This window comes from Pezoporus occidentalis, unplaced genomic scaffold (genome assembly GCF_034315485.1).
Source record: "Pezoporus occidentalis ecotype Australia unplaced genomic scaffold, CSIRO_AGI_Poc_V1 ctg9, whole genome shotgun sequence".
Classification (NCBI taxonomy): domain Eukaryota; kingdom Metazoa; phylum Chordata; class Aves; order Psittaciformes; family Psittacidae; genus Pezoporus; species Pezoporus occidentalis.
In genome coordinates, this window is record NW_026916262.1 from 7,603,351 (window position 1) to 7,627,168 (window position 23,818).

General features: G+C 37.1%; 1 long non-coding RNA gene across 1 annotated transcript in view; it reads right to left on the reverse strand.

Annotated features, from left to right (window-relative positions):
* Window positions 1-11,242: 11,242 nt before the first annotated feature.
* The window catches only part of LOC134156791 (uncharacterized), a 31,342-nt gene continuing 18,766 nt past the window's right edge, over window positions 11,243-23,818 (reverse strand). Inside the window, exons 2-3 of the long non-coding RNA XR_009962065.1 lie at window positions 14,009-14,110; window positions 11,243-11,611 (exon numbers count right to left, since the gene is read on the reverse strand). This is a non-coding gene — a long non-coding RNA (uncharacterized LOC134156791). The remainder of the gene's footprint in view (window positions 11,612-14,008; window positions 14,111-23,818) is intronic.

Below are 23,818 nucleotides of genomic sequence, written 5' to 3' on the forward strand. Positions count from 1 at the left end.
CACTTTTGTTCTTTCCTTTTTTCCTTCCATAATGATGTTTACTGTCTGGCACAATGATTATTCAATTTTCAGAGATGTTCACCACCTTCTGCTGCTGATTAAATTCCTGCTTGGTTTTCTTGCCAGATCTGCTGGATTAAATTAAGAAGATCTTTCTGCTTTAGTGGGAATGACCTGCCCTGACATTCAGTTTGTACAAAATAATGAAGAATCTTTTCAGTGATTTATTGATTTGGTGCTCTTTATCTTCTTTTACAGAAATGTGTAATAGAAATGTTTGCCTTTACCTTGCCTGAATTTGCAGACATGCTCTGCTTATTTCATTACGTTAGAGACTTTGGCCCCTAATACATCTAATAGATTTGCGCTCTCTGCTATTGTTAACACCTGGTTTTCTTCAGAAGATTCACTCGAGCTCGATTACTCTAAGGACAAAATTTCAGATGATCCTTCAATCTATAATAGGTCTTGAAAATTATCGACATCAAAGGACCAATTTAAGGAGATTAAGACCATCCTCTCTTTTTTGGAAGTAAATTTAGGTTTTATTGAATTACTTCCTTAATTTCATTTGTTGTTGCCCATCAGGTAGGGAGGAAACTGTAGAGAAATGATGTTAGAAGCAAATGTGAAAATTATATAAACTATATTGACTGTAAGAATCTAGAATATTTAATTCTCTGACTGCTATTCAAGTTGACTTAATAAACACTAAGTGGAGAAGATACTTCTGAAGTCCAGAGAAATATAAGTACAAGCTTTCCTTTCTTATTTGCAAGATAGAATTAGGCTGGGTTGTTTTACAGTCCTTGCATTGTATGGCTCTGGGCATACATGTATGCATGGGCTCTGAATGGTACCTTGACCAACAAAATTTTGTGGCTATAGCTAAGGCCTAGTACTTTTGACCTGCCATAGAAAATAGTGCTCTAAGATCACAGGTGATTTCAGCTAACATCTGTGGAATAAAGAAAAGTTATTGAAAACAAAGAATCTGGCCAAATTGAAACAGTGTTAGATCTTTAGCTACAGTTTGGACAGCTTTCCCCTTAGAGATTATTGCTTATTACTCAGTGCCTATTGTAGAGTCTTAAATGGTACCATATTTGTAGAAATTGGTGGTCAATATGGGCAGACTGCCCATCAGCAAAGGTATCTACATTCCTCTCCTGAGATGTTAAAGATAATTTTCCAGCTGCTTCTATACCAGTTTCATAGTTTATATTGAATACAATGAAGCTCATGTAGTATAACTTACAATTTTGCAGCTGCCATAATATAGATCATTTTGTCATTCATGACATTCATATTTTGCAGCTTTTGCAGCCAGTGTGGTTACAGGTGGCTTGACTGTCAAAGGTATGGAATCCTAGTCAGAGTTGTTCTGGGTCAGTGTCAGTCTGCTGATCTTGAGATCAGGACTGAACAACTAGGTTTAGAAATGCTTATGGGGTAAACAAATTCCCAGATCTGGCTTCACATTGTCCATGATGCAGAAGACATATGAAAAATGATCAAGATGATCATTGTTCCTGTGATCATATTACACTGCATAGCTAAATGTTGCTTGGGCTCTCTCACATTATGTACATGTTGGAAAACTTATGTAATGATGGTACCATTAGAAGAGCCTATTTTCCTCATATAAAGTGCTAAATACCTGGTGGCTTTTGAAAACTTCTTTGCAAGCCAGTATTTTTATGGTTTTTATGATATGATTCATTCTTTCGGCTATGCTTAAGTTTAATATAAGCACTCCGGTTGTGCCTTGCAAGATGTGGCATTTCATCCTCTGACAATGCCTGGTTTTGTTGTCTTCAAATAGACCTACTCTGTTATGGCTTGTGCCTCCTGATTTCCAGGACTGGACCAAAATTGTTATGCAATAGTGGTATGGTTTCTGTGGGCAACCCTGCATAGGTATGTTTTACTATTTGACTATGCTTCTTTTAGTAACATGTTTCCAAACTTATTTTCTAATGTTCTCACTCAACAACATTTACAGTTGTGATACAAGCTCAAGCTTTCACTTACAGCAAGTAAAATGGTATGGATGAGAAAATCTGCCCTTAAAGGGAAAAGTGCCTTTGTCAAACAACGTATGAGAAGAGGTAAAGAGAACTTACAAAATTTTCTCGTTATTAACTGTAGACTGGGAAGTGTGAATCTGGAATATGTGTTCATGTGGAAGGCAGAGGATGTTAGCTTACTTCTTCAAGCCTGCAAACCAGTGCAAGATAGACAGCATTTTGGAGTCTCATTGTCCAAGTGAGTTGGGAGCTATCAATCAGCTGACTAGCAGTGCAGTAGCCTGACACTTTAGCTGGACACTTCAGTGTTCCCTGCTGAGGACTTTCAGACTATGATCCCTTGCTCTAGTCCTTTGAGGTATTGCTAGTAGATATTCAGAAAGTCATTCTCATGAGTGGCTCTCACTCTCCATTACATATACAGTGAGTCTTGACACTCTAGATTTACAGCTTTGAAGCCAATAATCCAGGCCTTTCAGATAGATACCTTTGCTGGGTCATAAACTGGCAATAATAGGAATGGAAATTTTGCTTAAAGAGTCAAAAGGACTATGGATCCAGGAAAACTGAGACTCTGTGGAAGCACTAAGCATTGCTTCATTATTTTTCAATGCATTTTCATCTTTCTCTTCTGTCAGGCTTGCTAAGGTGAAGATATATTTATTTATAGCATTGGTTGTCACTTCGCTTTTAAAAATACAGTTAAGAGCACTGTCTTCACTTGTAGATCTCTTGAGGTGAATGTTTTACCCTTTAGACAGGTGGGAAAATTTAAAAAAAAAAATTCCCTTTATATGTGCCTTTGGAGTGGATATTTTTCCTTTGTTGTCAGGAGGAAAATTTTAAAAATCAGCTTTGTTGACATCACTGCAGTATTAAACCTTTTCTAAGCTATTTCAGTAAATAAGTTCTTTGGTTTATCCCAGTTGCACAGCTTCAGCAAACCCTTTTAATGTGAAACAGAAAAATGGTTGCAATACATTTCAAGCAAGAGACAAGATGAGCACTTACAGACATCATCATAAGTGACCAGTTGATTTGTTGATGACACTGATGAAAGGTGGTGTCCCCGAGTAAAGAGAGATGAGGTAACCACATAAGACTCTGATATTAGTGTTTTGGTGTTATCGTTGTCTGTGCACCCTGATAAGAACCAGAATGGCCATCAAAATCATATGTTAGTGCCTGTATTGATTGCTGGTTCTCAAACCAGCCCTGTTTTGAATAGGACATTTATCATTTTAGAGGGAATGAATATCCCCAGACTCGGTGCTACAACTAGTCTGTAATGAGGGTCTTTCAGATAAAAGAACAACCAAGATGAAAGCAAAAATAAAAGCTACATTTTTCTAGCCTTATGTATCTGAGAGAATCAGGATAGTATGCACAGGTCATGGTGTTTACTGCATACACGTCTATTGTGACACACTGGCTGCACTCAAACAAGTCCTCCTGCAAAGCTATTTGGTTGTCTTACTCCGATATACCCAGGAGGATAATAGCTGTCAGTGTACTCTCCAGGACACATTCCTGTGTATTACAGCAGTAATAAAAGTCACTACTGTGCTCAAATAAAAATTCAGTGAGGCCCAAAGGCTGTAGCTCTGGATTCGAGCTTCAACTCTAGTTTAAAAACTCTTGTGTTTGCCTGTGTTCTGCAGCATTCCACACTCTGCTTTGCTTATTTTCTTTTATAGAAAATGATTAGGTTTGGTTTGATAGTGTATAAAGTATACAACCATATTTTACTGATGATAACTTTTACTTTCAGGAGGGTCTCACTTTCCCTCTGTGCATTTGACAGCTAAAACAAATTAGTTTTATTTGCTTTATACAGGAAAATAAATAGACAAAGATTTTCTAAATTGACTGTCTGAGACTTGGTGCGTTAGATATGTTGCTTTGGAGTTTGGAGAGAAAGCCTGAGTAAGTGGTGCTTTTGAAAAGTAGCCCTGCTTGACTTTTAAATCCATTCTTGACATTTTACTAAATGGTCTGAATTCTGGGTACCTTACTCTTGTAAACATTCCTGCTAACTTTAGCGGGAATAGCTAGCTGTTTAGCATTATCACTTTAAACTCCATTCTTGATATAATATGGCATTTCGCTGTCTGTCTTACCCATAAGTATTTCCATAGTTTGATCCCAATTGTCTGGTTGCTGGTTTACTATCCTTTTGCATTTTCTATAGACAAGAAATTTCACATAATTATTTGGGATTATGTACCATGTATGATCATATCCAGCTGACCAAGCAAAGACATTGTTCCATATGAAAGTTTCTGAAATTACTATGGAACTTCTTTAAAATGTAAAAATCTTTCAAATTGTAAAATAGCTCTAGGTCTATAAAGGTATCTTGTCCTTGTGCTATTAACCAGTCAAGAAGTAACTTACTATATTTAAGTATCTTGTGGATCTCCTGTATAGCCTATGGGGAAAAACAGATTTCTCCATGGAGAGTATCAGATCTTGGGTGAAGTGTTTTGAGGTATATTAGTAAGGTGGGATGGACTGCAGCAGTGAATCTGTATGCAGACTCTGTGATTCTTGTGACCTTGATCTGGAAGGAATCCTCCTGCATTTTGTGTAAATAAGTGTGTAACAGAAAAAGGTTGTTAATAATTGTTATTATCTTGAGTGTGTTCTTCCTTATTATTTTTTTATTACAGGCAGAAATAAATTCTTGACTTATTTTAAGATATAATTGCTGTCTGTTAAGAAATAAATATCATGACACAGTGATGAAATAGACATCCTCTCACTTGAGAGAAAATCACACTTTCAGTGGATAGGGGCTGTTCCATATTAAGTTAGTGAGTGATGAATCTTTCCTGTACGAAAGATTCATTGGCTTCAACTTTGTGTCTCCTTATCAGCAGGCAGAAGATAGGCTATCTCTGTCAGAAGTGTGTGATATAAATGACAGGATGCCAAATACATGGTCTTGGGAAGAATTGTCTTTCTCCTGCTGTGAATCATTGAGGACTGAACAGCATTTTTTCTACAAACTCTAAGTGACTCTAAAAGCATTCACACTGCTTAGAGGTAGGAATGAAAAGCAGGTACCTAAACAAGGAACCAGAACTTCTCAGGCTCCCTGTATGGTCAGTGGAAAAAGAACTGCAGCCAAAGGGGCATTAGGTGGTTTGAAGAATACCTGGGAAAAAACTTCCCCTCTTTAATGATTGCAAGGGGAACTAGCTTCCAAAATACAGCTGAGTGATAACACTTAAGTAAGGGGTGCAATGCACCTGATGCTATAAAGCACAAAAGCTGATCAAGAATCAGATAATGTCTCAGTGAGTGACCATATTAAGTTGGTTGAGACATTTCTTGCCAGGAGGAAATTAATAAGCTTCCTTCAGACCACTAGCATGGGACCTTGCCCTCTGTTCACTGATTCCTTTACCTTGGAAAGCCTGCTAGAGAGGGAGACGAAGCTCTGCTCTGCTTGCTTCTGGCCTTCACCGTTTACCCTCTACCCCATCATGTGAAGGGGTAACTCTTGGATGAGGGGTAACTCTTTGAGAAGTCACTCCACATGACTGTGCTTTCATTTATCTGTGGGGAAACAGATCAGGGGGTGCCACCTGGACAGTACTGCTTATTACACTGAATGAATAATAACAACAAAAAAAGGTGTAAGATTTTAAAATTAATTGTGAGGATTAAAGCTATTCTTGATTTGCATCCTGGTTTTGTGTCTTTAGAGGTCTCAACCTTTTTTTTTGACTTGAGCTGGATCAACTGCATGAGAGTGATTTTGAAATGAATCCCAAGTCTCTCCTATCATTGATCCTGCAAGAAGCTGCCTCTTAAGACTCTGAGTCAATAAGACTTCAGGCTTGCTTGTTTTACCAGAGAATAGCAATCAAACCAGAAATCAGGCAAAATATGTTTACCTAATATGTGGAGAAAAGTCAACAAGGATAAAGTTGACTTTTGCAGCTGCAAGTAGGTGGGAAAAAGCACTTTTCTAAAGTGATTAACTGTCAAGGTACAGATATAGTTGATGTGGAACTTCAATGTCTAAAGATACAACAGGATCTTTAAAAGCATTAATGGATCAGATTCATCTGATGTACTTGTTGCCCCTAGCATTGGTGACAAACAATACCACTGCTTACATAAGCATACTGTCTCAAACTTTGCCTTTTTTTTTTTTTTACAAACCACCTACTTGAAACCAGATCATAGGTTTAGAAAGCCTGTTGAATGTTGAAATTCAGTTTTGCTTGAAATGTAGCTTTCTTAACCCAACTGCAAAAAAAAATTCTCCATATGATAAATAACAACTGGATAATAATCATACCAGATAAATAAAATGGTCTGTGTTTCACAGAAAGAAGTTAAATGCAACTGTTTACTTTTCTGAGTGTTTTTTTCTGCTAGTGTTATAGCTCCTGACTTCTTAGTATGTTGACTTTGCTTAGCAGGAGTCTCAGAGTATTAAGCAGTAAATCCCAGATGAGCAGGCTAGCTAAGGATAACCATATGAGCTTCACAATGATATGGAAATGTTAAAGTCTGGTGTTAGACCTTTTTGAACAGGAATATGTAATTACTGAAAAAAAATGCATGCTCAAAATATCTTGAGTATCTGTAGGTTCTGAATATTGTTTAAAACAGCCCTGAAACTGCTGTACCTAACCGCAAGGAGCTGACAATGAGATGTAGCACAGAGTACATGATTATGTAACTACAAATGGGTCTAAAAACCCTATTTAGCTTTTCCTAACCCACATCCTGATGTGAAAGCAGCTTGACCATTAAGTTACTATTGTTTATAATTTTTTCTTTGATTTCTGAAGCAAGGCAAGGACATATTTCAATGGTGCAATGACTAGTGCAGATGGCAAGATAACTGGCACCTCAGATGAGCACAGTGAATGCCAGGCAGCTATGAGAATGTGAAAAAAAGCAGCATATAAAGCTAGTATGAAATTAGACACAAATTCTCCAATTAAAAAAGAACTTCAGATTATGACCAGCATCTGCCCAAACAAATGCTTCCCTTAAATCAGACAGCAATAATGCTGACCTGAATCTCTGAGAAGCTTACAACTTGTTAGCAAAATGTTCTCTTTGTTGAAACTTGTACATACTTCATATTTTAACACATTTCTTCTTCTAAGCACCTAAACCCAGTTTGATTTGCTATTGTGGTTTAAACACAGCCATGCAGTCTCTCTCTCATTCCCCCCCTTCCTCCCCCCTATCCCAGAGGGATGGGGTGGAGAATCAAAAGAATGTAACTCCCATGGGCTGAGATAAGAACAGTCCAGTAACTAAGGTATAACACAAACCACTACTGGTACCACCAATAATAAAAATGATAAGGGAAATAACAGGAAAGAATACAACCACTCACCACCTGCTGACAAATACCCAGCCCAACCGAGCAGTGATCTAGCCCTTCCGGGTAACTGCCTCCAGTTTTACACCCTGGGACCCTGGGCATGACATGCTGTGGTATGGAATACCTCTTTGGTCAGTTTGGGTCAGGTGTCCTGTCTCTGCTTCCTCCTGGCTTCCCCTCCTCCCTGGCAGAGCATGAGGCTCACAAAGTCCTTGGTCAGAGTAAACATGACTTAGCAACAACTAAAAACATTGATGTTATCAGTGCTGTTCCCAGGCCAAAAGATAAAAACACAGCACTGCACCAGCTAAGAAAGAGAAAAAATGACTGCTACTGCTGAACCCAGGACAGCTATATGGTATAATTAATGGTTTATATGGAAGTCAGAGGAAAAACTATCTTTTTTATATTTATATCTTGACTGCTGTAAAACCTCATTTTGACAATGCAACATCACTAACGCATGCTTTAAAACAAAGGAAGAAACATATTCCTGAGTTCACATAGAAGAGATCAAGAAATTACTGCATTTTTATAGTTCATCATGCATTGAGGATGCTCTTGCAAGAAAATTGAAGATAAAATTTATCTTTGGAAGTGAAATGAAGGGGGAAATAAGAGGATCTCAGTTTCTCATTCTTTACTCTGTCATCAATATTAACTTTTGCCTGTTTACCACTGAAGCTCCTATTCCTCCTCTGCCTCTGATGCTTTCAGGGAGAAGACAGCGATACAAATGAGGCATTTGCCTCCAGCTCCTATGAGATTGGCCACCAGCTGCTCAATGACCTTGAGGCAATGAGAAAACATACAGAACTATGGTATTTTCTAAACACTTTCTACTGGTAAACTTTGAACAGGATGGGTTATAGAAATGTGACAAGATTACATAGATTAGAACATAGAATTCTAGTTGCTTGTGTGATACTCAACTCTGACAGTCAAGGTAGACTTGAAGATTATTCTGAAGCCCAACTCCAGCTATGGTCCATCTCAGTTAAGCTCTCATTACCTGTCCACCTCGATTAGTCTGATTTTACTGCTACTTTTCTTTGAGCTCAACACTTTCTGCAGTGTTTCAAATTCACTTTGTTTTGATGGTCTTAAGCACAGCAGTTCTGTCAGCAGTGATCCCTAAGTGCTCCTCTTCGGCTTCACATTTATTCTTTACCTCTCCTTACCTCTTTGTCAGGGACTAGCCTAAAAGGTAGTCCACACATTTGGTTGCACAGGAGCTCAACTTTGGGTATCAAAGATGCCAATGTTAATAGCTTTAAGTGAACTATGTTGTAGCAGGTTGGCTTATGTGGCTTAGAACTGTCAAGACTTCCCTTCAGCTTGACCCTAAATATCAGCATGGGCAGATCCTGTGCCTCCTTTTGAGAGGTTTCTTTTTGTGTCTTCCAACACAACACAAGTCCTTATGCTTTTTCAGTGGAAGACGCGTGCCAGATACATCTTTTGTCTGACTTGCGTAGTTGATCTTACGTATGTTGAATGCTGTGAGAAGAAACACTAGAGTCAAAATATTGGGCAAACGGGAAGGGCACAGAGTTTACATTTGAAGTTCAGTGGAGATTCAAACGTAAAATTACTTTTCTTCTACTAGTGTCTGAGTTTTCTTGGCTTCTCTTAAGGGAGGGCACTGATCACCTTGGGGAAAAGAAACGTAGGTTTGCACCTTTTGTGCTGTTTGCATTAAAGATCTTTTGTCTAATTTTGGGAAGATGCTTTTATGTGACTGCTTGAGCTCTCCAGATAATCCTTATCTTTTGTTTATAGACTACATTGCCTAGAGTAAATTGCTATCACTGTGAAGAATTTTCTCATGAGTGGATGATTACTTAGTATCTACTTGACATCCCTGGTTTGTAGATGCATGCTGTGTTACAAGATGAACCTTTCTCTTAAATATTTCTTAACTTTGAAGAACTTCCTACTAACAGCAAAATACTAGGGACCAAATCCTCAGGTACAGTAAATCAATGTCTTTCTATTAAGCCAATGGAAACTGTTGATTTACAGCTACTGAATATCTTGCCCTAGATATTGATTCGATTTCTTGTTTTCTAGTGGGAATAGGGCCTGTTTAGCTTCTGCTTTCTCTTCTCCTTCTGCATATAAAAAATTTGATTCTTTCAATAATAAATTCTACAGCATTTTTTTTCCCACTACAAAATAAAATTCCTTAAGAACATTTATTGAAGTGCATTCATTTATTTGTGCAAAATTGCTGCCATCTTCACTTTCATCTCATTTTTCATGGTGTCCAAATTAAATATTTTATTCATTGGTTGCAGTTGTGCCCACCATGTATATTACTTTGTCGTGATGGAATGAGATTGATGTGCTGCTTTGTAATCACCTATCTATACATGCCATCTTTATCAATACTGGTTCGTTTTAATTTTTCTTTGCCAAGAGACAAGTGCAGAAAATCAAATAAACTGGTGTTATATTGTTTCAAAATTTAGTTTATTACATGAAATTTGAAAAGTGCTAGCAAAATAATGGGAGACAGCTGGAATAATTCCAGACCATTCTTGGAAGGCTCCGCACTATAATCAGTTGAGTTTTTTGTCAATGTGCCTGTAGGATTTGATGGGTAAATATTACTATCATTAAAACATATTCAGCTTGAAGAAGAGTCTGCAAGTGTGTTGTTGCACTGAGAAATTAATATAAAAAATTACTCTCTTTCTATTTTAGTGCAGAGAGCTTTGTTTTAATCTTTTTTGTAGCAATTCAAAGACTGTTTTTTTATGTATTAAGCATACATACACATAATATCCTACTTTTATAGTGTGTGATCATACTGTATCACATTTTCTCCATCTTAGAGTCTACTAAAAGTATATTTTCTGATTTTTTTTGTTAGCTTTTTGGAGCAATGTCATTTTTCATTTTGTGCATTGGTTAGCACACGACCTAGTGCTGGCTCATGAATACAGCCAGAATTGCTGTATGGTTTTGTTACAGTGCAGTCTTCTTATTTTACTTTTGACGTGCTTAATGTACAAAGACCTTCCTCTGTTCTGTGAAAATGTTAATACAAAAGCCTTTCCCAACAGAGCCATAGGTTTTCTCTCCTGGCTGTTCAACATATCTGAGGTACAGTGTAAGACATAGGGTCTTATATTTCTTTAAGACCACATGCATGCATATATGTGTATGCGTATGCTTGAAAGAAATGCTGAAAGTCATTGACTGCTAGGTAACTTCAGGACTTAAATAGCGCGCAGATCCATGTAAAGTTAGTGTGTGAGTATCATGATTGAAAATATGACTACATGGGTGACTATTAATCTTAGCAGAGTCATTTGCAAAATACTCAGTTTGAAAGGTTCTTTTGGTGAGTCTGTGTGCTTAAAAGGGAATGTATGCTAAAATAACTGGTCTAAATGTAAATATCAATGTGCCTTGTTCCAACAGCACCTAAAAAGAATTTCAAACTAGAATTCAATCAGTTTCTAAAAGGTTTTGCCAGACCTGAAAGTTTTTTTAAAAAAACAAACCAAAACACAACATGGTTCTAGAATGCTTGCAAAAAAGGGAAGCAAGATACAAATATAAAAATAAATAACTGAACATATACACTGATTTAGTGGCTGTCACTGTTTCATAACACAACCATTTATAACTTGGTCATATCAACAGCACTTCAAAGCGTGATGAGATAATGACATTTAGGTACTCAGCAAAGCAGAAGAACATATACCATGGTTTTGATAAGATATATTTGCATTCTGTACAGGCAGTGGTGGCCATGTATTCTGTTTGTCATTACATACTACCTGTAAAGCATGTTTGTCTCCTGTTAAACTATATGAACAGTCACATCTGATTTTTTTTTTTTTTTTTTCCCAGCATTGGACCAAATTTTGGACAGAACCAAGTTCAATTGAAATTAATAGAGATATTCCCACACAATTCCCTGTCTTTAGGTTTGGGAAATTTGCATCAACATCTTTCTACTTGTTCTGTTTCACAGTGTAGCCATGTTCATTATAGCCTGGCCACTGGCCCTCGGGTACAGTGTGGAGGCCAAACTACATCACTCATACGTGTACAAAACCACAAGGAAATTATTTGGGTTTTTTACCATCAAGCTGTTCCACCTCTCCAAATTGCACCTTCATTTTAGTAGGTCCTGGTATCCCACTTCAGGCTTGTGGTGCTTGAATAGGGGTGCTGTTGGAGAGTTATTGCATTGTCAGTCCTTGAAAGATGCAGAATTAGATTTCAGATACTTAAAGTAGTTCTCTAGACCAAAAATATTGATTGTCTACAAAATGAAACTTTTATTGACTCCTTAATTTTCACTGTGTCAGAAATTATTTCTAATGTTTTGCCTAATAAAACTTGCTTTCAAGATGTTGAACAGCTGCTACCTTTATTCATATTTGTACTTAGAAGCTCTATTTTGCAAGATATTGGAAATCACTCTAAAAGAAGCAAATGTCTTTTGTACCACTGAAGTAGCCACAGTCGGGGAACAATCTCCTCAAATATAATTTCAATCTTATTAGACACATTTTAGGTTAAACTCATTCTCGAGAATTGTGTTAATAAATAAAACTTATAAACATATTTATATGCTATGAAAATTCCAGGAATGTTAGTGTTCATATGCTTAGCAAAACACATATTTAATACCTGCCAAATGCAATATACATTCCAAACTGATAAAGAATCCCATAATTCAGGATTTTTCAAATATACAGGTTACTGGAATTACACCAGCAGCCATGTATAGCTACAGTTACTTCTAAATTCTCATATCCATATTATGTTATGCATGCCCGTGCTCACTGTTTTGTTATTCCTGGTACTATCTGAAGACTAATACTCTAATCAACAAGATTAAAGCTGTCAAAATTTGCCCCACTGGAAGTTTTGATTGTGTGCTGAACCTGGACTTGCATTCCTGATTTTGGTGTGGCATCCACAGTCGGCAGCTCAAATGCAAACTGCAGCCTAAGTTAATTTTTTAAGAGCCTAATTTAGTAAGGTAGTAACCGTAGGTATATATGGTTAAATATGGGATTTGCCAAGATTATGGCTGGAGGCCTCTATCAAAGGACTGTAGATTTAGATAACATCAGCACATTTTATAATGTTGGACATCAGCAGTGTCAGGCATCATGAAACAGATAAAAGGGTGAAGATGCTATGGGCCATAAGAATTACACTCCAACCAGTTGAAGGCAAAAATGATTAAGCCAAAAAAATGTTAAAAATCTAGAAGGAGTCCGTGTACAAATAAGAGAAACACTATGTGATGTACAATAAAGTGAAGGTTTTTAACAACTTGAGGTTCCTCAAAACTCGTGCTTGTTTTCTTTTTCCACACTTTTTATGCTTCAAGTGGATAGGTGGGGGATGGTTACACTGCAGTGTTCAATACAGAGCAGCTTTCTACCTGAAAAAGATTGGTCATTATTAAGTTATTTCACAGACAAGTTCCCATGTTAAGCTGAAATCACTAACCTGAGAGTGAACGTTCATGGTCCGTGACCATTCACTGTATCACTATATGTAAATGTGTTCTGAGTACTTGCTTGTTGATTGACTGAATAAGTCTTTCAGTGCAAGTTTTAGAGCACAAAGAAAGAAGGCAGGTTATAAAGAATATAAAATAAACTTCAGTAAAGACCTCTTAGGCTCAAGTCTGAGCCTGACTGGGTAAAACCACATTTTCGTTAATATAAGAGTACAGCTGGACTTTTCAATAAGACAGTAATAAAGAGAAAGAATGTCAGCAATGAAAATGTATAAATGCATAAAACACATATTCAAGCTCCATTATTTTTTAAGCTTTTATTACTTGTATCACTGAAAATATTGCTTTTATATTATTTTTTTTACAATGAGATATATTTTGTTAAAGAAGTTATTTTCTTTGTCTTTCATGGAATTACCTCAATTATCTTGTAAGTAAGTGAAAAAGTGCATTTCATTTTTCTTCATTATGTTTTTAATGTCTCACTACAAATACAGAAAAATAGAAAGACAAGCACTACTCTGGCAACCAGGCTATGGCATCTGCTGTTCCATGTGTTGTATGTCACTGAGTAATGGTAAAGATGTGCTAGTCTGAATAGAACCTCTTCAAAGGAATAACCTGTCACAAGCTAGTAAAGTCCCTAGTGCTAACAATAATATTATTATCTAGAGACAACGTGAGATGCATACAATGGAAGCTTCCTGGAGTGGAGAAAACATTAGTGGAACTTTTGCATCTATAAATGTAATATATGCTGCCCTGACATGGCAATGAGTAGATAAACTGATAAATATAGTTAGAAGGACATATCTGCTTATTTCAATAGTCGTAAGTTGGATTGTTGATGTAGTGTATGTATTCCCTAAAGTAAGCAGGGTTAATTCTTAAGAAAGAGAATTGTGTGGCAAAAGAAAGTCCTTCAGAGTCTTTTAACTCTATTGAATTGAAGCTACTAGGCTAATCTTTTCCTTTGTGTTTCCAAGGAGGATATAAAGGAAAATGAACCAACACTAGGAGAAGAGTCATTTCATTGTATCACTGGTGCCTTCAGTTTATTTAGCCTTTGAAAGAAAGATGCACATGATTGAAAGAGAAGATGCACATGATTACCTCAAAGCCGGAGCTCAAGCTCTTGCTAATGTAGACCAGTCCATAGGTGAGCCATGATGACCAGCACTGCCATCTTCAACTGTTGCTGCAGATAGTGGAGCCCTGCGCCAGAAAAAACGTTTGAAGCAAGGGGATGGTAAGTTGAAAAGAGGGAGAAGCAATAAGAAAAACAGACAGAAGGAGAGGAAGTCTTAGTCCCTTACCAGGAATTGAACATAGGAGCGAAGAACATCACCAAGTCTTTAATACAGCTGATTGCAGGAATATAATTCCTGTTTGTGGTAGTTTCAGGCTTTCACATATGTATTTGTCCCTTCAGACATTTTTTGGATAATGATATTTTGAAAAGGCACTAAAACTCTGGTTAAAAGGATATATTTTCTATCCTCATTTTTATTCCTTTATTTCTGCCCTCTTTTTGAATGACCAGACAGTGTAGTCAAAACCTCAGCTGTCTTTTAGAAAATGATATCAAAATCAGAAATCTGTTGTAAACCATTCAAGTGAGTGGCAAATACCTGTCATCAGAAAAAAAAGTATCCGGCATATTGTGATCAGATGTAATTTTTCTATTGTTTATCTGTAATTTTTGCAAGGTTTCTACAAAACAAAACCTTATATAACAGCGTGGATGATATGCAAAAAGATATCTGTTCAATATCTCCAGCGGTAGCAACTCTGTTTTTTCTACAGTAACTTCAGGATCCTAGTGGAAAACTGTAAGGAAGAGTTATCTGAAGAAATAATTCAACAAAAAATTCTGAATAATGAAAGCATATAGGAAAATGTGGTGAGTGTTTATAAATAGAAGAAACAAAGACGTCAAAATATTTATTGCGAATTCTGTTTCCCAGCAAAAACCAGAAAACATAACAAAAATACCAAAAAAAAACACCCCACACCAAAACCCCCAAACTGGAAAGAAAAGTTCAAGTGGCTGCTATTTGAAATGAATGAGCAGTGGAGATTGGCCTACATGAATGCAGAGGTTTATAAAGGGAACAGACTGCTTGAATGGGAGATTAGCATTATTATTTCAGAAGTTAGACATTCAATGCATTCAATTTTAGTTTTCTAATGATTTAATTCCTAATATTTTAAAATAAGTCTCAGAAATATTAAATAACTGAGAATATTTACCTTTGACTGTATTATATACTTCAAACAGCTGCTGATGCTGAAACGAGTAATATCAAGTAGGCATATAGATAAATTAATAAGAAGGCATATAGCTAATATGCTCTTTTCTTTGACTGACTACTTTCTGGATTCTCCTGTTCAATATTTCTTCCTCCTCAACAGAAAAACAGAGACATTGTGCATGCAGAGTAGCTCAATGCATATGCTAAACCGCTGTATTGACATGCTGTTAGTTCCACTCACGAGATCCTGCGTTCGGTCATTAAGAATGCCATCAGCTTGAGAAATGCTTGTAAGGCTTAACAAAACTTAGGACACCCTACGTTCTGTGGTCTGGTTGTGCTGTGTGATGAAGTAAAGGGAAAACTTAGTCTGACGGAAACTCAGGAGTGGCTCTCCAAGCCAACCTTTACTCTGTCACCTAAACAAAAAGATCACAGTGAAAGGTACTACAGGCTTACTGTAAAGCTGTGCCTCCTAGAAAAGATATGGGGCAGTACAGACTTTCTACAAAATAAGTCAGACCCCAGGTTTATTCTGGAAGCAACATGTATATAGGTGAGTGGTTATTCACTTTCCATGAGCACCAAACCTGGTTTAAGGTCAGTCTCAAACGTGATGGTTAGAGCAGCTTCTGGAGGAGGGTAATAGGAGCTCCCTCAAGGACATAACTTGTTAAGTATCAAAAGCATCAGACTATGGTACAAAGTATAGGATGTCTGGTTGCTTTTTTTTTAAAAAAATGAAATTTCTTCATTGTGCATTTGGTGTGTGGTGAAATCTGTACCTTCTGGATATTCAGGCATTCTGTATCCCACAGGGACTTAAAAGGGTCTTATATGCCTTGCAGCTCTGGCTGGGAAGTTCTGAGCAATCATAAAAGTAAAACTATATATATGTAGTTTTCAGACAAAACACGGAGCTCCATATGAGCTCAAGGGTAGGTAGCTGTTGAACAAGGAACTTTTTCTCATAAATTTTGGGCTTAAAGATTAGTTGTCTGTGTAAGTCCTGTGTCAGGTGTATAACTCTAAAGTCTTAGCAAGTTTTAGCTTTTGGTTGTCCTATGAAGCAAACATTGCTTGAAGGCAGCAGGACATCTTTGAAATGTTTCTGTCATCACTTATTCAAAATAAATGAAGGAAAACTTTTTCTCTGAACAGAAGTATTACATGCCCAAAGGAATCAGGCAGTCCCTTATGGTGTTTCATTTTTTCTCAAAATGAAAAATATTTGTTCTAACATTAAGCTCCAATCTCTTATATTCAAGCTTTTTTGTCTCACCTTTCATATACATGCTTTTATATATACATTAATATATATGCCCATATATAAAAAAATAATTTTTTTTTACATTCTTGCTTAGACAAAACTGATCTGATTTTCCTAAATCTTCCCCCATAGGTCATGTTCTTTACAGTTTTCTCAGCCCACCTGAATGTGATTTCATCTAGATGTTAATTCTCTGGTTTGCATACTAGAACATTAGAATTTATTATAGAAATTAAAAAAGCCTTACTAAAGTCCAAATATACCTTAGCTGTGACTTTTCCCTTAGCCAGCCAGGCCAGTAATCAAAGAAAGAAATTAGATTGACTTGACATGTTTTGCTCCTGGTAAATACATATTTTCAGGTTTTTATCACCATCTTATTCTCTTGTGCCTTATAAAGGATTTTTAGTAAATTGTCCCAGAATTTTTTGAGGAAGAACAGTGCGGTGACTGGTTTGTACTTTCCCAAGAGAGATATTTTCTCCTTTTTGAAGTATGACATTGTGATTCCCTCATTTTATCTTCAGGGAATTCTTCATCAATTTTACAAGGTAAGTGCTGTGATTCAGAGACTGCAGTCACTTAAGTATACTTAATAGAAATTCACTGGTCTAAGCTAAATAGCAAATCTCTGTCTTTTTTGCTTTCCTTTTCCATGTTTAGGAAGATATGCCCATTTCCTTAAAAAAATTAATTTAATTAAATATTGGATCATAGTTAACATTTATTTGAAGATTGAAATAAAGCATTAGATACCTCAGCCTTCCTTGAGTCATTCATTATTTCATCTCCTTCTTAATACATCCTTTACTTCTTTAATGTGTAGTGTATTTGTAGAACCTTTTCTTGTTGCTTGTTATGGCCCTTGTTAATTATAATTCATTTTAGCCTTAGCCTGGCTAAGTTTAAGCTACATATCTGAGCAGTTCTTTTACAGGCTTAAGTATGTGCCCTTCTTTCCTTTCATGTGCAGTTTGTTTTTCCATCTTCATTAAATTGCTGCTAATACAGTCAAAATGACTTCTACTAGACTTGTCCTTGAGAGACTTTCAGTTGTGTACTTGGCATAATGTTTCCAGTACCCACCAGTACTCACACCTTTAAAAAACCTGAAATTATCCATTCAAAAGACCTTATCAGTAAATTGTTTCCATTGATGTTTGCTTTCTCAAAGTGCCATCCTTTTGTTACTTCTTTTTTTTCCCTTTTCCAACATCTCTTTAACTCATATTATTTTCCACTACAGTCAGAATCAGTAGCTGTTCTAATAATCCCCCTCCCAAAGAAAAGATTGTCTCTTGCGCATGCAGAAAACATTTTGGGCCCCACAGTCTAATTTTTTCCAAAATACAGGAAGGAAAGTCAGACACCAGTCACCAACAGGCTACTTCTCTTGGGTTGTCCTTGAATTTGTCTCTAAACAACCATATCCAACAGCCTGTCATTGATTTAGAGGTGGAGAAGTTGCTTCTTCTCTGAAGAGACTACCTTCTTTCTATCTCAACCAAAGTCATTAAAACTCTTCCACTGAATTTTTTTTTCTGAAGTTCAGAAAGCCCTCTTTATAAATAAACCCTCTACCACTGCATCTCAGGTACTTTTCATCCCTCCTAAGGTGTTTCCTTGTATACATACTATATTCCACTAGGAGTCACACCAATTAGTTAAGCCTTTAAGTTATCCCTTTTTATTACTCATATCCTTGTCATGTGCCTAGAATATATTTCATATACTCAGTTGCTTGTGACATTATTCTTTCACTTGCCTTATAGTTTCTCACTTTTTCATCTCACTTTTCAGAGAGAGGCTGGTTTCCTATTGCTCCTCTAAGAGGTACAAATGACTAAAGACAGCTCTTCTCTTTCACTTTTAGGTTTTTGGAAGCTAAGTATGCATGTTCACTGAGACCTGACTTTTTTTGCACTTGTAGACTGCTTCTCCATTCTCACTCCTGTCCTTAGTGTCACAAACAGACTCTCTTTTGCGATTTTGTGATTGCTCTAGAAGACAGTGACATTTTCCCCAGATTAGTGGTGGAAAAGTAGGGACTGTGCCAATAGATTTGAATCTGTTTGCCAGCTTGCAGTCTGATGAAACACAAAAGAATCCATCTGTTATGTTTGATATTCCTCCTTTGGAGTAAAGTGAGGAGAGTCCCAGAGCTAGAGTGATCACATCTAAAAGAAAAAAATGACAGCCTATTCTAAGCCATGGGGGTTTTATCTCTTATTTAATATCACAGATGAAAAATCAGTTTTTTCCACATGCCTGGATTTGGAAAAGCTTTGGGGTGGACTTGATAAAGGAAAAAGATAACACCAAGAGAAGTATTTCCAGCGATCTGTGAAGATCAACTTCTGTCTTTAAAAGTAGAGTAAGTCTGTGTGGGTAAGCCGGACTAGCTCACTTTGCTGTTAAAACAAAGTTCATTTGTGATTGCCTAGATACATTGTATCATTAGGTATTTCAGCAGCCTAAGTTGTAGCATCTCTTGGGAAGCATGATGCTGAAATAAAGGGACCTTCATTCCAAGGTCACTGACTTGGATCTGCCCCTAGGTGAAAGAGCAAAGTAAACAAAGCACCCTTGCCTGATGGCTTTTTGATTAAATGTGAAGAGATCCAATGGACAACAATCAAACATAGAAATGCCCAGATTGCAAAACTACTGTCAGAGTCACTGATGCCTCAGCAAAACGGCCAAGGACAAAATAAGCATGGAGACTCCACTCACTCTAAATACCTTCAGTCAGCCGCTGAAAGTCAGTGATGATGAATATATATGTGCCCTCTCACTGTACTGAGCAAAATCTGTGTAAAAGGGAGCTGTGGCAGGGAGTGAAGGACTTCAACCTGTAACGTCTCTGGGTCAAAGAAGCCATCAGGAATTCATCTGTCCTCTAGGTCTCACCTAGGATTAATATTTTTTATCATAAGATATATGAAGCTCACCCACCTATTCTGAAGTGAAAGATAAAAATGTCTGTCAGGATAAAATCAGTTCTGTAATCTGATTTGGAAGAAACCTAATCCTGATGGGCTGTGCCACAATAATTTGCTCTCTTGTAGTGCCACCCGATGCGATAAGAGTAAAAGGGCAGTCCAGTGTAAAGGGCGATCTACTATGGCTGAGGACCAGGCTTCAGAAATATGCATAGAGCAGCACTTCAGGAGGTTCTAGCTTTGAGAGAGGGATCAAGACTTACAGGGTACCTGTAGATCATCCACTGAATTCAGTGAACGTCTCAACTGTACTCCCATACTGTGCTTTGGTTTGAACTGTGAAGCAGTGTCAGAGCACATGAAATGGATTCCGTTTGTGTGGAACTTAACTGGAAGGTACACTCTAGCCAAGCTGGCAGTCAGTCTGTGCGAACAGAGCACAACTAGTCTGATGTAAAAAAAAAAATATGCAATATGAGCAGGGAGGACATCAGGTCCTCACCAGACATTTCACTTTACAGACCCTGTTGGTCTGAACTGCTTGTTAACTAAGCTGTAGCTTAACTGGACTAATCTCATAAGCATGAGATTTATATTTTGTACCTAGGCTCAAAAATTATATGCAGTATATGTTTAAAAATTATACAGAAAATTTTTTTTTTTTGCTTGCATTTAGTTCAATGTTTTTGATGCCTCTGTCATCTATATCAGAGGAAAAGAAAGAATCCTAGTGGACCGACTGAATACTTTGCACTTGTCGACAGTATGTCAGGTTAAAATGCATCTTTAAACATAAAGTATAGCCAGCCTAGCTCTTCAGCCGGTATAGGGAGTTCTTGAGATGACCTTGGAGGCTGGGAATGAAGAACTGACATAGTCGAAAATGCTAGTCACCTTCTGAAGTCAGTGGGATGGATTCGACCTTCAGTGCATCACAGATCATCACAAGACTTTGCACCAAATACAGACATTTTAGGTGGCTGTGGAGAGCATTTCTACACGTTAGTGTGATTGAAATGTTAGTGGCTTTCAAAAAAAACAACTTGGCAAACATGGCTTTTTACATTACTGCGCAAGAGACGCTTGCAAATCTGCTTCATTGTAGCAGACCTGTTAATTATGCAAATAATTCAAGGGTAAGCTAAAAACCAAAAGACAAGATATAATGGACTTTGTATTTTTTCTTCTTCTGTAATCCTGTGACACTCATTTTTTATTCCATGTGAAGAAAATAATGTCAGGAGGATACTAATCATCAGTTTGCTACAGCTGAAATCAGCACAGCTGGCAGATGAGTATTTTAATGTATTGCTAGATTAAGCAAGGCAGTTTAAAGAAAACATCATGCAAAAAGTCAATCTGCTATGGGTTTAAAATAAAGTCCTCATCTGTGCCATGGTAGAGTGAATAGCTACCTTATGTTTTATCATATTGCAGTGGAATATCTTTCTAATGAAGCTTGTATCCCCCTAAAGCATTCTTGAGATATTTTGTGTTCACATTGGTATATAATAATGCAATAAGTGAGTGCAAGAGTGGTTTTTCCTCTAGTAAGGCTCTATCAGGACTCCTTTCCTAACAAATTAAACTGTAAGTGAAAGCAATTCATACATTCAAGGCAAAACAAAATGCTGTATATTAATTTCTGTGAGCCATTTTATTCTCATGAAATTTGTTTCTTTTCAAAAATAGGACAGGTTTTGGAAAGGGAAGGAATTAGATGTATTAAAACAAATATATACAACAAACAAACACCTTTTTCTCTGCTAATCCTTAAATAATAACCCCAATAGCACAATTTAAGTTGGACTAATAGAGCTGGAGCCCAAGAGACTACAAATCAGTGTCCCATACCTCTTTAATGGGCATACTTTTTCATCTTCAATTTCTTACTCATCTATGGTTGACACCTCTACCTTCAAGAAACCCAGAGTTAAGGGAGAACTAGGTCTTAATTACTCCTGAGAATCAGCCAGAATATAGTGACATTAAGCATCTGTAAGAACCGGTTTCTGAACAGTAGAATGTGTAATGAACATGAGAGGAAGGTTCAGAGGAAATCTATTTTTAGTCATTTGTGCCTATTGTCAGAAGCTTGGAACAGAGGAGATGCTTGTTCACACCTCGTTTCACAGAGTCTGAGTTTGGAGTTAGGAGCTGGAAGAGGGGTTTCTCTGTTATTTTTTTTCCCTATACATTCCTCTAGGTCAATATAGGGTCAGTATTGACTGACTTCATAGTCTCCTATACATTGGACAGGTTATCCATGTACTTCTAGGCTAGCATGATTGCTAGTTTAACCCATAGGCTATTATATCACACAAACAGCTATTTTTCAAGGAAAAACAGGGTTTCAATTGCTGTCCATCATGACTCGTTTTATTGTACTAAATAGTGTACTAAATTATCTGAGCTACTTCAAATAAACTTTAAATATAACAGCAGAAAGACATCACCATGGCTCTTACCTTTTCAAGAGAATTTTTCCTTGCATGCCTCTCTTGGAAAAAGAACAGCGCAGAGGGCATTCACCTTTCCCTTGGCAACAATCAATTTCTATAACCTAAGCAGCTGGTCATGTTTTGTGTTCTCTTGCACCAGCTGATGTATTTAAACCCTGTTATCTGTTTGCCTGCTTTTATTTTTCCTTTCAGGATAAGAAGATGGCAGACTCTCCTACTGCCTTGGTGGTGGCTGTTTTTTCCCCCATTCTTATAGACCCTTTTCTTGATTTCCTTTCAGTGGTGGCCCTGATGAATAATTTATGTGTAGCTTTCCTCTTGCACCAGTCTCAGTACCATGTCTTTCTTTGGTGAGGGCAGTGTGGCATTCTCTCTCCTCACTCCGAAAGAAATATTATCAGTCTTAGTCAAGGACGTTATTCACGGTTAATCCTACAAACCATATACTAAAAAATCTCCTTCTGATAACCTCTTCCTTCATTTGAATATGTGTTTTTTAACCAAGGACATCCAGTTGTCAAGACTGGGTATTTGTGATATCATGGGTTTGGATGGGTGCTTTCTGGAGATAAAATACTAATTAAGACTGAAACTAATCAGGTCCCATTAAAACCCAGTGGAAAACCCCCAGCTAAATTAGGTCATCCTGATCAGCCACTGTCTGGTTTTATTTGATTTCATGCCTTCTCCTGTTAAAGATAGTCTTTCAGAGGCAAAGAATATAGCAGTCATCAAAGTGTTACCATCAGAATAACTAAAACCATGCATGGTTAGACACTTCAGACTGATTTAACACTCTTTTTTATGTTAGCCTATTGCCTTTTGTCTGCTTCTATAATGACACAAGGTTAGCAGCTGGGTGCTTCAAAGTTCTCTTTATTTAAGTTCTGTATGTAAGGAATATATAAAAAGGGGAAGAGATTTGGTCATTAGTCAAATTTGCAGTTATTTAAAATAGTTAAGAGTTATAAACAATGTAGTGAAAATAATGCAAGGACAAGGAATGATAAGTAATATGCACTTAAGAGAAAGAGGACAACAGCATAGTGGCTTGCAGTATGGGGCCAGAGACCATCTGTATCTGATCAGTCCAGCCATGCTGACCCTTTCTTTTTAGTGGACAGTTCCATGCTGTCTTTGGCACAGCTGCAGAGAAGCACTTTGAAATCATAGTCAGACACCTTAAACTCTTTCTCACTGTACCTGACCACTGTTCTTGTGAACTCGGAGAGGTATTTGCATAACTCTGTGGACAGCCTAATGAGGATTGTTGACAGTGCCTTTGGTGACAGAAGCAAACAGTAGGGTGAATAAAGAATAAAAATGAATATATACTATTATTGCCACAAGAACTACTGCACAGGGGCCCGTTATCCTATCTTGGGAAGGATATTGATGAATTAAAGGGCAATCAGAGAAAGGTCATAGCATGATTAGGTGTTTGAAAATCTCTCTAATGACAATGCTGAAAGGATGGGTCATGTTTATTTTAGGAAGACCTGTGCAAGGGGCAAGGAGAGAAAACAAAATAACAGTTTAGAGACAAAAGATAAAGAAATTCTGCTCTCACTACCTCATAAAAAAGGAACAAAGAGATATTTTTCTGAAATATGCCAAAATAAAACTCGCAAAGGTAATATTTTTTCTGACTTGATAAAATTAGACTATGGGACTTGCAAAGGTATTCCTGTAAGTTCAACAAGAATAAGAAGCCTTACCTCTGGCTTTTCACAAGTATATACCATTTTTCTGCTTTCAGAGTGCCCCTTAGGTAGATTTTAGTTATATGAAAGAGCACACACTTGCAAAAGAGCATGAAGGGAGTGAATGGTCTGGAGCAGAATGCACATGGTGGTCAATAAATAGATTTCTGAGGCTTTAGTAACTGGGAGTACCACGTGAGCATTTTGCTCCAAAGCTCCATTGATGGTCCTGGATGGAGCCCTGACCATCTCCTCAGCTCTGAAATGGGAAGCCAAAGCAGCAAGCACCTT